The sequence below is a fragment of the Stenella coeruleoalba genome (assembly GCF_951394435.1).
Source record: "Stenella coeruleoalba genome assembly, chromosome: 12".
Classification (NCBI taxonomy): Eukaryota; Metazoa; Chordata; class Mammalia; order Artiodactyla; family Delphinidae; genus Stenella; species Stenella coeruleoalba.
In genome coordinates this window covers 36,738,565-36,754,520 of record NC_137158.1, presented here as the reverse complement: position 1 = coordinate 36,754,520, position 15,956 = coordinate 36,738,565, and positions in this window count along the sequence as shown.

The following is a 15,956-nucleotide window of genomic DNA, read 5'->3' as shown; positions in this document are numbered from 1 at the left end:
TCACTTAAAAAACATGAGTACTAAAATCATTCCTAATAAAAGTCCAAAATATTTGGAACATAAGATTTACATTTTTGCCTACCATTTGCCCACATCACCCATCATTTCAAATTTAAACCCAATTTAAAATTAAAATCTAAAGTTCTGAAGATTGACGCTAAAATGGTTTTGCCTAATATTAGCTTTTGTTAAACAGATATTTGGCATAGAAACCAAATGTTTGTTATGACCACATATATTTTAAATACCTGAGTCAACACAGTTCTCTTGTTTTACAAGTTCTGAATTTGATCAAATTTAATTTTGTGGAAAAGGAGTGCTGAAAGCTACATAGACTTTGGAACCTGGGATGGTTTTGGATGTTGGTTTTCCCAGTAATCAATGTGAACTTAGAAAATGAACTTAACCTCATTGATTGTCGCCTCTTAAATGGTTTATTTTATGGAATAGCAAATAAAAAATAACAATTCCCAAAGTACTTTGTGCCTGCCACCTAGTCCACACTCACTAATAGCAGTTCTTCCGGAGATGTGTTCCTGGTGCGGCTGTGAAGGAGAAGCATCAGGAGATGACCCGACTCTCCAGGAGCATGCTTGTCCTTCGGTGAAAAAAATCTGAAGAACTTCGGAGAAATAATAGACATCTTATAGCTGTCAAATATCTAATTACAATTTTGGGGAAAATGAATGTTTAAGTAGTAAAAAGAACAATTTGAGAAAATCGATCATTCATTATTTTTGAGAAAATTGCTTTAGCTGCAGCAAGTTGATCAAAAGGAACATATTTTTTTCTAAAGATTCATGGATTTTTAGATTATTTCTGAATAACATCTCCCAAAGAAAGTGAATAAACATCCAGTTTTTAGCAATAGTGCTTTTCATTGTGTTATAAACTAAAGAACAGTAATAGTTAAGACCTTCATGAATAATGTATATTGCCGAAAGTCCTATAATGATCAGTTTCACATATAATATGCTGCCTTTCAAAATATATCTTATGTTTTGCAAAGAAGCAGTTAAAAAATTTCTCACTGCTGTATAGTGAGGCATAACCGATAGATACCTGGCAGCACAATACCTTGACTCTGATGATCTGGAGAACTTTTATTTAGCAAACATCTATCAAAAGATATTTCTATTATCAAACAAGAACTTTCTTTTTAACATGAAACAATTTTTTTCATCTTCCTTTTTCTCCTTCTATTATAGTTTGTTGAAATAGCTGCTGGAATTTAAGATTTGGTTAGAGAATTCAGAAGAGTCTATTTTAATAGAATTATCAAAGGAAAATATTAAAATATGAATAACAGCAATAATGATAATATCTGATTTTTTATTTGAGAAACTTTATGAAGAAAATGTACTGGGTTTTTCGTAGAGAAAAGCTTATGTTTTCTCTTGGACAGATTCTGGTCTGCGCCTTTCATTTTTGAAACAGTTTTAGTTGAGGGTTTAGTTTTACGTTGTATTTTTTAAAGGCAACTGACATTCCAAGCAGAATTGCTGTAGTGGGCTTGAGACACTTTTACATCACTGCATGGGAATATTTTCCATGCTACTAATCCCCAGTGGGTGCATTTCACCCACCTTAAATGGGATATTTCTAAACATTACTATTTCAACCAAAGTTTTTTGATAGATTGCTATTATTTATTGATACTGTATAAGTCTTGCTGCCAACATAACCTTAGTAAGTCATTACAAGTCCACTGGGTAAGCTATTTTTCCATTCCTTAAGCTTTAGTGCCTGTGCTGTATGGATTTGGCATTTAATAAATCACTGGAGGGCCAGCAAACACACTATATTCCTGTAGTTGAGACTGTCTAGACAAAAGTGCATGGAGAGATCTTTCCACTCTAAGTAGCGGGAGAGCATTTGTTTGCCACAAATTGGTTCTGAATCAATTGCTCAGAAACTTGGCATATCCAGGTTTACTTGGATACAGGAGGAGGGCAAGACTAAGTGCTGCATGGGGTGCTCTTCTGCCTTCTAGTTTAATTGCATAACCAAGAAGCACTACCTAAGAAACGGCAGTCCTGTGGGAAAATGGCCTAGAATTCTGCCCTTTTCAGACTTAAGAGTTAGTATACCAGTGTTTCTGTGATATGACCTTCGTTTACAAAATCTATGAAAGGTTTCTTGGGAACTAAGCAAGTGATACTATCAAGGGTGTGCAGTAAGAAAAAAAGGAAGGAGAGAAAATGATTTCTTTTCAGATAGACATATTATGTATGTGTGTGTATGTTTATCTGTTTCCCCTGTGGAACTTTAGTGTGTGTGTGTGCGTGTGTGTGTGTTAGAGAGAGGTCTTTAGTGAGCCTCAGTGATCCAGGATTGTGTTAGGGCTTCATTTTGCCTTTTCAACTAGATCAGTACTGGTCCTCTTGCTGTTCTTGGATGTCAAATCAGAACATGGTGAATTTCTGAAAAATGTGAGTTTCAGTGTATCCCTTGACTAACCAAGCTATTCTGTTGCTTATTCTCTGTTCGTTCTTTTGGACTCACTGCTCTTTTCTGTTCATTGTGTAGCACCCAAAATTTTTGCTTAGAGTATCCTCTTTGATTGACTTCCTTATATTTAAGGTGTTTTTGACAAAGGAAAGAATTATGGAAATAACTCTGGGATCATTCAAGTCTTTATGACACCTATAACATAGAATTATATTCAGAAGCATTTGGATTACATATCTTAGCTATATATTACCATGATATTTGGCCCCATAAATGGATTTGAGACTATTTGGTTCCATCTCTACATAAAAAGAAAAGAATGCTCGCCACAAATGTCCATTATTTGGGAAGTGTTTCTCACTACAGGTGACCTGTAATGTGCACTGGCTCAGCTGTATAAAAGTTCATTTGACTGTTTTTGTATGAATGTATTTTTCAGCCTAAATTATCCACTTGTGAAAACTCCTCAAATTCTGCCTTCATTTCTGCTTTTCATTTCAAGACATTTGAATGTTGAAGAAATTATTGGACAAGTGAATAAATGAATGCATTTGGAGGATACAATCGGACAGCAGTAATGCTCAAATTTAAGTCCCAAGTTACCTGAGAGCAGAATGAGCATCTCCCATCATGAACATTGTATGTACTCCTTGAGATGTAGGTGAAAGCAGAAATCAGGTGTTGTATACCTTGCCTAGAATAAAGTTTTTCAGTAGTGATAGTAGAATTCCTCCCACTTTCTTTAAACAGGCTTAAATTCCATTGTTTCTTAAAATAATTATGTACAGTAACTCTTGTGATTGTGTTATGTCTTTGACTTTAAAACACTACTCAATCCAGACTCATAAACGCTCACGTCATCTTCTAACAATGTGATTATGTCCATAATCGGGCATCCTTATGAGTATGACCCAATGGACCTGTGACTGCCTGTCAGAGTATTTGTGTTCATAGAGTTAGCATCAGCTGGAGGCAGATTGGATGATTACAGGTTTGGAGAGATGGGCAGGTATCCAGAAGGCTCTTCTTGTATCCAAGTAACTACCTGGCACATCTTTTGCCAAAATATTTCTCTTGGCTAAGGGTTCTAGACCTTCTCCTTGGAGAAAGTTTGGCAGATTTCATTTCTATAACACATACAGGGTTGGGCCAGGAAGAGATCTCTGAGACTCTGGAAAGGGAAATGAAGGAAGGAAAAAAGAGTTTCTGAAAGCATTAATTGGGAGGGGGAGAAAGGCAAATTGAAGGGGTAAAGGTCTTAGGGGGAAATTTCTCTGTAGCATTACCTATGGTTAGTTATTCTTATTTAAAACAACAGTTCTTGACTTGTCCTATTTTTTTCACTTAGAATCCAAGTTTTTCAAGGACAGAGACTTAATATTTTAAGTTCATATGTGCAAGACGGGATTATTGGGTTTTTATTCCTCATAATCAATAGTAAAAATCAACCTTTTCCACCACTAAAATCAGTCGGATAAAAAAAGTTCACAAATTAATTCTTAAATTTCAGTCAAGAGGAGAAAACATTGAAAAATATCCTATAACAAGAAAATACTTCTTTTAGAAATAAATTAAAAAAGAATCCTTGGAAAAATGTTCCTTTTTTTTCTCTTTTCCATATGTTTTGAGCATACGGATGCCTGGAATAAATTTAACCTGGGGACATTCTTAAAAGGCAGAAAAAACAAAGAATTCTTATGTCTGATTGACAAATCTCAAGAGTGCTAATTTGGAAGAATACTAATAAATAAGGATGCTTCTGTGTGTTTGGAATGCTTATCTAAATCCTCTTTCAGCTGCCAGCTGAACCTGTGAACACTTTGGCCAGGCTTTGTGGGTATAATTCCCCCCTCTTCCTTTGTCCAGATGTATCATTGCTGAGAACACTTGGGGTGATTAAGTATTTGGTGTATCTGGATCATGTATAGTAGTCAATTCGGGGAAAAGGGGGCACCTCATAACCTAATCATTTGCAGACCTCAGATTAACTCGATCAACAGTAACTTTCCTGAAAGAGATATTGTGTGCAGTAGCTGCCGAGAATCATGAAACTGCAGCTCAGAAAAAGTCTTTCAAAATTTTTGGTTGTAATAATAATATAGTAACAAGGACTGACATTTTTATATCATTGCTTTGATATATACTGACTCATTGAATCCTCATGCCATTCAGATTACAAATGGATCTTATCCCTATTTTATAGAGGAGGCCCAAGACAAAGTGGTTTGCCCAAAGTTGCACATAACTGTGCAGAGTCATGCTTTTAACTCAGTTTGCCTCGAAAGTCCGGATGTAACCGCCATGCTGTATTGCTGTAATCTGCCCAAAGAGAAAGTAGCTTGAATGAAGCGGCCATAGAAAGTGTATGGTAAGAGGCATCTCTCAGTCACGAGGCACAGAGAGGCTTTAAGAATCTGGAGCTGGAGCTGGTGGGTGGACACCCTCATGGACCAGGGTGGCCACATCTTATTTCTCCCTCTGTCTCTCTCATGGTCTCATATCTGCATCTCTTTCTACATCTGCTTTACCTGCCAGCTTTTCCTCTGTGGTGCATGTGGATAAAAATGGCCACTTCCACCTGAACTCTACACTGGAATTCAAGAATTCTGAGCTCTGCTTCTGGCCTTATCCCTGGTCCAGTCATCTGAAAGGGATGTGGAGGGTATGAATGTCGGAGAGGGTGCAGCTCTTAGAGAATACACCATATTAGTAAGGCAACAAAACGTCTGCCACAGAGGGGCATGTTCAAGCGTTTTGGGACAGCAATTTTTCCATGAGACCCCACTGCTTACGTACTGTACACAGTGGTATTACTCCTTGTTAAGTAGTCCCATTTCTATCCCTCAGAACTCTTTCTACAGGAGGATTTTATGTTCCTACCCTATTGCCCTAGGGTCATTTGACTTGATTTGGCCAAGGAAATGTCAGTAGAGGTGCCGTGGGGCACTTCTGAGCAGAAGATTTAAGAGCCAGCCTGTGGTTCTCCATGCCTCTCCCCCATCTGCCATGACGCTTGATTGGCAAAATCCCAGGCAGAAGGAGTAAAGGTGTGATGGAGCAGGGCTACATGTGCCATGATGGACAGGTAGACCTGAGGAAGAAATAAACATTTGCTATTTTAGGATTGAAAATCTTAAGATTGAAAATCCTTGAGATTTTAGAGTAGTTTGTGTTCACAGTTTATCCTGACTGAAACTAATATGGGCTAAGCCAAATCATATAAAAATGATAGAAACAGCAGGCATTTAACCCCATTTAAGCAGATATCACCCCAGTTAAGTAGAGCTTTTAGTGACCACATGTATTCTAATTTTACCACGTTGGAATATCTAGTTGGTGCCTACTCTCACATCCTAAGGCCCCGTCTTAGACAAAATGATGAAGCCAGCAAATTGGTTGTCTAGTTCCTGTAAGTCCTCCTTCCCTTCCCTCTGGGCTCTGCTTGCACAGGGATCTCTACCACTTAGAGGGCACAGCCAGACTGCCCTTGGCCCCTGGACCTCACCTTTTCTTGCTTCCAGGATGCCATCTCAAGCTCACCTCTTCACTGTTCCCCTCTTATCTACTATCTTTTCTCAGGCTCAGATTCCATGTAGTATAACTGTATTATTCAGAGCTCTCCAGAGAAACAGAACCAACTTGATAGATGCTATAGATGTAGCTATGGATATAGATATAGAGGAAATGTATTATAAGAACTGACTCATGAGATTATGGAGGCTGAGACGTCCCATCCGCAAGCTGGAGGGCCAGGAAACCAGTGGTGTAATTCAGTTCAAGGCTGAAAGCCTGAAAACCAGGAGCTGTGACGTAAAAGGGAAGGAAAAGAGACATCCCAGCTCAAGAAGAGGGAATTCACCCTCCCTTCACCTTTTTTTGCTCTGTTTGGGCCGCCAGTGGATAGGATAAAGCTCACCTACCTTGGTGAGGGCAGGTCTCCTTTACTCAGTCTGCTGCATCAAATGCTAATCTCTTCCAGGAACGCCCTCACAGACACATCCAGAAATAATACTTTACCAGCTCTCTGGGCCCCCCTTAGCCCAGTCAAGTTGACACATAAAATTAACCACAATAAGGCAAAAGTTCACTCGTATTCTATTATAGCACTAATAGAAATGTGCTGCATTATGTAATTAAAATCTTTATGTTAAAAATTCACATTAAACGAGTGAAAAGAAATAGGTGAAAGGAATTTTAATAATGTATCTTATCAAACACATATCCAAAGTATCATTTCTATATGTAATCAGAATAAATATTATTAATGAGATATTTTTCACTCTTTTCTTTTCACACTAAGTCTTTGAAATCTGGTGTGTTTTTTACACTTATAGCACATCTCAGTTTGTTCCAGCCACATTTTAAGTACATAAGAGCCATATGTGCCTAGTGGCCTCAGTATTGGACAGCACAGCTCTTTCATCCAATCCATTCATACACAGTTAACAGGATGCCATTCTTCTTACCCTTCCAGGTAATATATGATTGTTTTGTAGCAGTCTCCTGGAGATAATGCATGTGCTTCTGTCGTTCAACCAAAGAAGTGACTACCAGTGAGGACTTTCTGGCAGACAGGTTTCCAGAGGAGAGAGATCTCTGCCCTAGCTATATATCTACTGAGCATCTGGCCCTGCAGTTTTCTAGATCTTTCTGACAATGGAACTTGCCCTCTACTCCTTCTGGTCCAACACTGTGACCCAGGCTCCTCGTGGAAAATTAGAAACAGATTGTCAGGTTTTCCTTTGGTGCGTAGCGTATGGATTTGTAGGCTTTGGGTGTTGTTGGAGCTACAATTTTATAAAAAGTCCATTTGATTTTTGATCCTGCCTGTTGAACCAAAACCTAGAAGATGGGATGGTCCGGGTCCTGGAGGGAGGTGGTTTCACAGGGATGGAGATGTCATAGCACAGGTTTGCAGGGAAAGAAGATGGGAGAGTTCCATTTCTATCCTGTCCCTGTTCCCTAACCTCAGCCTCTTCAGTTTGGAAGGTGTGTTTTGTTGCATTCTAGTAATGTGAAAGGGGGAGGCCAATGAATAGTAACAACCTTGAGAGAGAGAAAAACATCCAGTGCAGAAAGCGAGATAATATCATGAAAAGCAAAACAGAACGGTGTTTAAAAAATTCTCTAATGGCTGCTCCAAAGCCAATTTAAACCTTTATGCAAAGGAGTAATTTAAGTGATTCATGATAAAAGTCGAACAAATTTATCCAATCATCAGTCAGGATGCCAAATGATGGTGTTAGAAGAATTGCACATCGACGGGGAAAATCAAGTTATTTCACACAGCAACTGGGTTTTTATCCAAATCATTATCCAAATCAAATAACCAAAATGAGAAAAAGTTATGTCTTTCACAGCCATAAATTAACAATAGTGGGCTCTATTGCATTTTTAATTGGCAGCATCTTTTCCTTCATATACCCAAATATGGATTCCAGAAGTATCTCTTCGGCTGTCTGGACATTTTTATAAAGCTTATCATTATAAAACTGTAGAATCAAGGGAGGTAAAAATGGGACCACAAGAGACAAAAGCTTTTGTGAGGATGTGAATTATATGCTTTAATGTCATTAAGCCATTAAAAAATTCAATTTCTATGTAGTGTTAAAACCAATTTTTAAAGTCAACTACCTACCAATTAATGCAAAAATAAATGGGGCTGTTATGAGAATTAGTTTTTAGCTTTGAGGAAGGTTTGTTTCAGATGTCAAGGATTTGTCCTAAAGAATACTGGAATCAGTGAATGTTTCCCAGCAGAAAAGGAAATTTCTGAATATGAGAAAAATGATATGGTCTTTTTTTAAAAAAAAAAGGCAGTTAGTGGGTGATAAAGAGTGTTAGAAGCACTTAATATTTTCAATATTTGCTTTGAAAATTGGATAAAATCCATACCACTGATAAAACAGTCTTTTTCTAGAAGCTAATTGGGTAGTGCCCTGCAGAGACTGATGTGCTTCCTTAGAGCAGACAGAAAGCTAAGACCCCAAGAATCCAGGGAATACATCTTGGTGGTGTAGAGTAAGGGTTTCATTGCTGCCTGAGACATGGAGCTGCAGCCATGGCCCCCTGCACATGCCAAGGTGGCCAGAGGATGCCTTATGTTTGGGGAAAGAGGTAAAACTAAAAAGGTCCTTTATTCACCTGACTCCTCAATCTGAGTTTGTAAACACCAACCATTAAGTCCCTGACCCAAGGATTCCATCTTACGACCTGCCTTACTGTAAAGTAAAAATGGAAGTAATCCTGATTTGAAAATGTAAGACATTTCAAATTAGCAGGAAGTGAAATGAGATCTTTTCCTGCAGTGTGTGCAAATACCAACCCTTAGTGGACCAAACAGGAGACTTAAATTAGTGAAGATAGGCGAATATCGGACCCGGGAGGAAGTGATGGGCTATCCAGAGAGCCTGTTCCTGGCTAAGGGGCATCGACCCCCCAGCCCATGATGGCGCTGGGGGAATTTTGGAGAGAGATCAGAATTCCAGATGTTTATGTGAAATTGCCTGATTTGTAAATGTTGGCGTCAAATTCAAATTTAAAAATCGAACAAAGTGAAATAAAAAACTTTTTGTGTTGACAGACAAAACCGGCCTATGAGGCAGGTGCAACAAGCTAGCCTTCTAATTGCAATCTCTGTGTTACTGCTTTAAAAAATCCCTGTACTTGGAGAGAAAGAAAAGCTCCCTGATCACAATTTTCTTTTTGAAAAGAGTTTAGTGTCTTAAAGTAGGCCTTAATTACTCATCTGTTCTTATTTTATACAAGCCCTGCTCAGGGTCCATTTTACTTTGGATTGAGTATTTTCTGAGCTGTGAAATGCTCTCAGAATCCTTAGTCATTTAAGTTCTGCCCTGAAGGTAGATTTTATCATAAAGCTATCTTTAATTCCTTTTCCCGTAAGCCATCACCCATGTATTTTTGAAAGTTCATCAATATAAATGTTTGTGTCTGTTTTATTTGTTTATCATGTTTAGAAGGGGGAAAAGATTGATTACAAGGGTCATAAAAGTAATGATGCATTTAATGAAAGCATGTATTTTATAGATAAAATAAACTTTAAAAAATAACTTGAAGCTGGTACCCAAATTAATGGAATGAAATGACCTTCAGAAAGTAATTTCTTTATTTTCAGGTCATTTGAGCCCTTTGCCTGTTTTTATTTATTTATTTATTTATTTATTTATTTATTTATTTATTTATTTATGCAGTACTTGGGCCTCTCACTGTTGTGGCCTCTCCCGTTGCGGAGCACAGGCTCCGGACGCGCAGGCCCAGCGGTCATGGCTCACAGGCCCAGCCGCTCCGCGGCATGTGGGATCTTCCCGGACCGGGGCTCGAACCCGTGTCCCCTGTATCGGCAGGCGGACTCTCAACCACTGCGCCACCAGGGAAGCCCTATTTATTTATTTTTAATTTGATTTTTTATTTTGGTTTGGATGATTTTAGTTACTCTGGGTGGTCTATAAAACTAAACATTTCTTATGAGCCTAGTAAAACTCTAAGTTTTATCATAGTTATTATATTTTAACTGTATATAATCCAAAGGACTTGTTGCTATGGTTAAGTGCTTGAACATTTTCTTCATTTAAAATATATTTATTGAGTACCCAAAATAGGCTGGGCTCTGTTCTGGGCACCAAATTCCCTGCTTTCATGTAGGTTACATGATTTCATGTAGGTTACATGATTTCATTTAGTTTTCAGTTTGGGAAAGCCAATAATAAGTGAATTGGTTTTAGTTGAAATCCAGCTTGGAAAATGGAAAGAAGTGCAGGACTTTCAAATACAGGGAATTTAACCTGGGAAGATTGTTGCATTGCTGCTAGAAGAGCTGGGAAGTCAAACAGGATGCCAAGGAAACCCAAAGATTAGCAACAGTAAGAAACTGTTATTACCCCTAGGCCTGGTCGGACAATGTGAGGATGCAGAGTTTCCACTGCTGGAAGCTGAGGCCCTCCAGGGGGCTGCCCTCCAGTCTTCTGCCAGTGCTTGCCATTGACCAACCCTGAAGCTAGAGGGCAAGAGAGCCCAAGAAATAGAGGAGGCTGTGGGAGTATCCAGTTGAGGGTTGGTAGCTTTGACGTGAGGTTTAGGATATAGTTTGTGAATAGCCCAATCAAGAATTACTAATTTACTAGATGCGAGTGCAAGGGAAAGAGGAGAGTCCGAGTTGACATGTAGGTTTGGGCCTGATTCCTAGGTTTTGGTGGATGGAGTTGCCATTCACTTAGATGGTGAAGCCTGGCAGAGGGAGCAGATGTGGGCAGAAAATCATGAGTTCTGCTTTAGACGTGTCAAATTTGAGATGCTCCTTAGACTCACCAGCGAAGGTGTTGAGCAGGCAGTTGGATATACGCGTTTGCAGCTCATGAGAGAAGTCAGAGACTCCATCAACATATGGAGGTTGTTTATCAGCCATGGAACTGAGATTGATCATCTGAGGAGACAGACGAGAGAAAAGGAGGCTGAGGGGCAAACCCCCCCGTAGTTCAATAATTAGAAGTCGGGGCAGGGGTGGCAGTGATCGTAAGGTGGTCAGTAAAGGGCAGTTTCGCTATAGAAGCCCAGGGAAGAGAGTGTTCGAAGGAGGCAGGGCATTCAACCAGGCACATGCCACTGAGACGAGGACCGTGAATTGATCATGGCAGATGGCCCGGGAAGGGCCTTTCTGATCATTACAGGGCCTGGTTTAGCGGAGTGATGACAGAGGAAGCCCAACTGAAATGAGTTGAGGAGAGAGAGTGAAGAAGTAGAAATAGTGGTCTTGAACAAGTGTTTTGTGGAGTTTTGCAGTGAAAAGGAGTGTTCAAGATGAGAGTGGCATTTGGCATCTTAACTACTCACTGGGAGTTAAAGACAATGGGAGAATGCCTCCAAAAATTCTGGGGAAAAATGATTTCGAACCTTGAATCCTATGTGGAAGCAAACCATCAGTTATGTGTGAGGGTAGAATGAAGACAGTCGCAGACATGCCAGGACTGAGACTGTGCCTCTGAGGCACCCTGTCTCAGCCACCGAGGATATTCTCCACCAAAATGAGGTCATAGACCCAAAAAGAAGACATGAGATCCAGGATACACTGGAAACATCATAGAAATAGACAAAAGGAAGTCCTGGGACACTTATGCAGCAGTTTTTGAGAGTAACCACAGCTGACTGGAACAGGAAGATAGAGTCCAGGAGACAGAAAGATACTACCTGGGTAGAGGGTGGGAGAGAAGACTAGAATGGGTCCACAATCTTGTATGAAAGACCAAATGAACTACACAGAGAACTATGTGGAAAACAAAATTGAGGCATTTTTGCAGATAAATTTGAATATTTGGGAAGGATTAGAGATAGAGATATTGAAGTAAATGAAAAACAAGACAATTTTGTAGTTAAGAAAAACACAAAATTGCCCAAGAAATGAAGTGTAATATAATCATAATACATCTAATATTGCTTAGCAGTGAACACTGATGATCAACTTAAAATGTTGTGAAATAACTATGCTGGGAAAATTTGGAAAGGAAAATGGGGTAGTGGAGCAAAGAGCTCAATCCTCATTTACCAAGAAGAGGATTAACAGTTGTTGCCTAACCCTGGTAAAGCAGACACAGTTTAATGTTATTATTTAGACATAGGGAGGTCAGTATTATAATGTAGCCCGAAGAATTGGAAGTTGTTGCCCTGTGGTGTAAGACTAGGGAGTGGGACCACCAGGGCTATGTTTTGTTTTAAGCCTTTACCATTTGCACGTGTATCTTCTTTTTAATAAAAATAATAATTCTTACTTCTCTCCTTAAATGTCTTTAAAAAAATGTAAAGAAGTACTGAGAAGAGATATTATTTATGCACTATTTGGTTAACACTTCTCTTTTAATACTTATTACATTTTTACCTCTTTTAATTCTTTCTTGTGGATTTGTTTTATTTTCCATATGAGACCAGGAAAGTTTTGTTTTCCTGAATTGTTACTCACAACAGTGGAAAATAACTCTTTTGTGCTAGTAGGTTGTTTAAAAATGGAGACTCTTAGTTGTTTTATTTCTGTGGCATTTAGTAGGCACTCAAAATTTATTTTTTGTTGAATTTAGTTGATTGATGAATTGTTTTAAGTTGGTTTTAGGATCTAGAGTAAAAAATTCCCTTATAATTAGATGCCCTAATTTTCACTAAACAGGGAGATGGATGATATGTTTTAGATTCTTTGGCCCTTTCTTTATTAATCTTGTCTAAGGCAAAGGTCAACTGAACAAACTATTTCATTTCACAGGTGAATTGATTTAGCGGTCAGAGGTGTATCTGGTAGCTAAACTTCTTGGGGCCTATGAAAGTGCAGGGTGAGTCGTGGGATGATTGTTTTATAGTGTAAGTAGTTGATTGATAATACCTGCCCTCAACTTCTCCAGGAAAAGGTAGTATTTTTCATGCTTTGTATTGTCAGACTCGCGCTTTAATGACAAATTTGTTTGAGTGCCTGAACAGATCTAATGCTCCTTCCGGAAGGTAGTTTGGTACTACTGGCAAGTGTGTTCATAGCTGTCCATGAGGACAAGGATGTGTTAGTCTAAACAACATTCATATTGTCCAGGCAATCTATGGGTGGATCTTACCATTTGGTGAAGAGCTGCACCCTTGGAAATTGTATATTTACTCATTTGCTATATAAACATTTGAGTCCTTTTTATATGCTTGGCACTGTGCTGGGTTCTGGGGTTATGGAGTAAGAAGCCAAACATGCTCACATCTATTAAAGAAAGACAAATAAACCATGTATAAGAAGCATGATAATAGAAGCATCACAAAGGATGCTTGAAGAACATTTCTATCCCAATGTAATAAATCTCTTAGAGTAGAATTTCAGGTGTCAGGTGACTCATAACTAGGTGGGAAAGATATTTCCGGTCAAGAGGAGGGCTACAAATCACAGTCCATTTTTGTTACCTAAAGCAAATTGATACTTTAATCAACAAGCCTCAAAGTACCTGAACTGCAGAAAAAGGCCATGGATATCAATCTTGAGAACTCTCTTTTGTGGCTTCATGCTAAACTTCTGTTCCTCCAGAAGAGACTCTCTCAGTTCTAGGACTGGGTCAAGTCCAAGTTTTAGAAACCTCCATGTCTGTTCTGTAATACTTTACCTCTGTGTAGAAATGTCTTCACAGAATCAAAATTTTAACATTAGGTTTTTGACTTTTATCAAAGATGGGCTTGAAAAATACATAGAAGCTTCTGGGTCTTTGTAAAACTACATTTGAGGTCTAACCATTAACATTTTCCTTCTTTTTCCCTAAAAATTATAAGTGACAAATTTATTCAGGTTTCAGATTCCCATTTAGCAGGACAGTACCCAGTCCCTTGTGAATGAGTAAGTGAATGAATTACTAAATATTGAGTATTCTATGTGCCAGAGTCTGTGCTAGGTGCTTGACACATTATCTTATTGATTCCTCTGCTAACACACTTCTATGTTACAAAAGCTATTAATAAAATAAATCTCAAAATAATTATGCTGCTTTTTTTTTACCTTTCTGCAAGAAATATGACTGCTTCCTTGTGCTGAGTTCACAGACACAAATATACACACTCTTCCAACACTTCCGTTCCCCTCCCCCCTCCATATGCATCTGTATGTACAAACACACACACACACACACACACACACACACACACAGCTTTTCTTACTTGGCCCTATTTCCTTTTTGGAAATATATGGAGTATAAGTAATAAAGGACTAGAGAGATTCCAGTTGTACATTGCTGCCATGTACCTTTTATTCTGCTCTGTTTATTGTTATAAGGGATTGGTTTAGGAACAACTTTTTAAACTTTTAAGGGACATATTTTCAATATGTATCATTGAAACATGCAAATATCTCTGAAACCAATACCAATTTGCACTGTTTTTAAATATGAAGGAAATGCTATTATTGGCCATGAGTGGTGTATGTGTTATTTGATCTTATTTCAACAATAACAATGGTATCATACATGCCATTAGGTTGTATTTTTCAACCATTATTTGTTTCACTCTGCCCATCTCAGAAATAGAAACAATTAGGGTGATCATGAAATATGTAGATTCATTAAGTATAGCAATATCCAATAGGATTCCAAATTAAACTCAGTTAACATCTTTTTTCCCCCTTCATGTTCAAGTCTGCTGAGCAGAGAAGCTGGGTTTTTTCATGCGCTTTGAAGCTTTATAGTATTCTTTTTCCTTCTTGTCTGAACTCCTCTCCCTCAAATAGATTTCTTTCAGTTTTGTTTATCCAAATTTAGTTGCCTTAGTTCTCGAATTCTTAAAGTGCCTTAAGTGGAGCAGATGGCTTCCTAAATACAAGACAAGTCAATTTCACTGTACCTGCAGAACAATAAATCTGCCACAGTCTGGAATAGTGGCACATTTCAGATGAAGATAGTTTGGATCCTGAGGTGATTTTATGAAGCAACTTGGTTTTCTCACTAGGTAGACCCTTTCATCTTCTGAAAATAAACAATGGTCCCAACATACCTTAGTAAACCTCCAGTGAATTCCCAAGGGACGTTTTACAATGCAAAGCTGAAAAAATAAAAACACAGGAGATTTTGGAGCATCTTTCCCTGCAATCTGCAAGGCAGTTTCGGAGAACCACAAATCCGCATTAGTCGTCTTTTCAGAATTTGGGGGATTTGGGATTTGGAAGCAGCCTCACATACTTTGGTCTTTATCTTCAATCACATTATGTGACAAGTTTCAAAAGGCAAGCAATGTTATTTGTCTTGAAAAACACTGCCCTGCATATTGGGAGTGCAGGCAGGTAGGAGGGGATTTCAGACAAAAGGGTAGGCTTTTTCTGCTGGGGATTGATTTTGAAATTTGAAGTTCACAAATGCAAGCTTATGCCACAAAAGCTCCTTATGGTTTTAAAATGTTAACAATTTTCAGGGCTAAATAAGCCAATAAGGAAGACCTTCAAAAAGGTTTCTCTTTGTCCAGTGTATCCCCCAGGAAAATCAAGATAACTGCTGTTCCTTTATTTTATTGGATTCAAGCAACCATGTGAAAAGCTATGTATTCACCAAGTAAATATTGACCAGGTAATTACAGAGTAAATATTATGTTATGACACAATAAGCAGCAGATAGTTATTTCTGGCTTGTGAACTGCTATCTTCTGGTCCTGGCCTAACGTTGAAAATTAAATGGTGATTATGTTTCTAGCATCTTTCAATACGCTTTCCAAATATTGTACCTGATAGTGGAGTAGTATAGGTGGTAATGTCTTCTACGTTAACGTTATTTTATGGGTCAACCTAATTTGGTTCTCTCTGCAATTTTTTAATAATGATAACCAAAATAATACTCTTTATAATGTTTTATAATTTTGAAAGGACTTTCACATATACCCTCTATCAGTAGGCAATAAATAGATTATTCTTCCGGACTAAAGTATCCCAGAATCCAGAAATATTACCAGAGTTGTTTAAGTTCATGCTGTTGAACCTGCCAGATGGGGGCTGATGCATAATTTTCTGA